This window comes from Pteropus medius, unplaced genomic scaffold (genome assembly GCF_902729225.1).
Source record: "Pteropus medius unplaced genomic scaffold, Ma_sr-lr_union100, whole genome shotgun sequence".
In the NCBI taxonomy this organism is placed as follows: Eukaryota; Metazoa; Chordata; class Mammalia; order Chiroptera; family Pteropodidae; genus Pteropus; species Pteropus medius.
The window spans coordinates 15,725,771-15,726,595 of NW_024344240.1; the positions used below are offsets into that span (position 1 = coordinate 15,725,771).

The 825-nt window shown below is 28.4% G+C and overlaps 1 pseudogene; it reads left to right on the plus strand.

Moving 5' to 3' along the window:
• The first annotated feature begins 410 nt into the window (after window positions 1-410).
• LOC120607549 (uncharacterized) lies at window positions 411-528 on the plus strand (annotated as a pseudogene).
• The last annotated feature ends 297 nt before the right edge of the window (window positions 529-825 follow it).

The window sequence follows — 825 nt, forward strand, 5'->3', positions numbered from 1 at the left end:
TGCAAAGTATTTTTCAAAGTGGCTGTTCCATTTTGTACTCACTCCCACTAACAACGTGAGAGATCCATTTATTCCACATCCTCAATAATTGGTATATTATTTTTAACTTTAGTCATTCTAGTTAGTGTAAAATGATATCTTATTATGGTTTTAATTTGCAGTGTCCTAAAAACTGATGATGCGTATCTTCTCATGTGTTTTGGAAATTTCTATGTCTTCTTTCTTTTTAAGTGTCTGTTAAAGACTGGTATATTTTTATTGGTTTATATTTTTATTACTGAGTTGGAGAACTTCTTTATTTAATCTGAATATATAAAGTGAATTATTATCTCAGCCTATTTATTGTCTCAATGATGTCTTTTAAGGAGCACAAATTTAATTGTGATAAAGTATAATTTATTATTTTTTCAGTCTACAGCCATACCACCCTGAACAAGCCTGATCCTGTCTGATCTCGAAGCTAAGCAGGGTCAGGCCTGGTTAGTACTTGAATGGGAGACCACTTAGGAAGACCAGGTGCTTTAGGTGTAAAATAATAGTAATAATAATAATAATAATAAAATAAAAAATATTATTTTTTCTTTTATGATGAGAGCTTTTTATGTTCTAAAAAAATCTTTGCTTACCCAATATTGTAAAGATATTTTATGTTTCCTTTCAGAAATTATATAGTATTAGCTTTATATTTAGTTCAACGATACATCTGTAATTAATTTTTCTGTATGGTAGAAGTTGAATTTTGTTTATGATATTTATGTATATTCAATTGTTCCAAGATAATATACTGAAAACATTTTTCTTCTCCCATTGAGTTAACTTGCTACT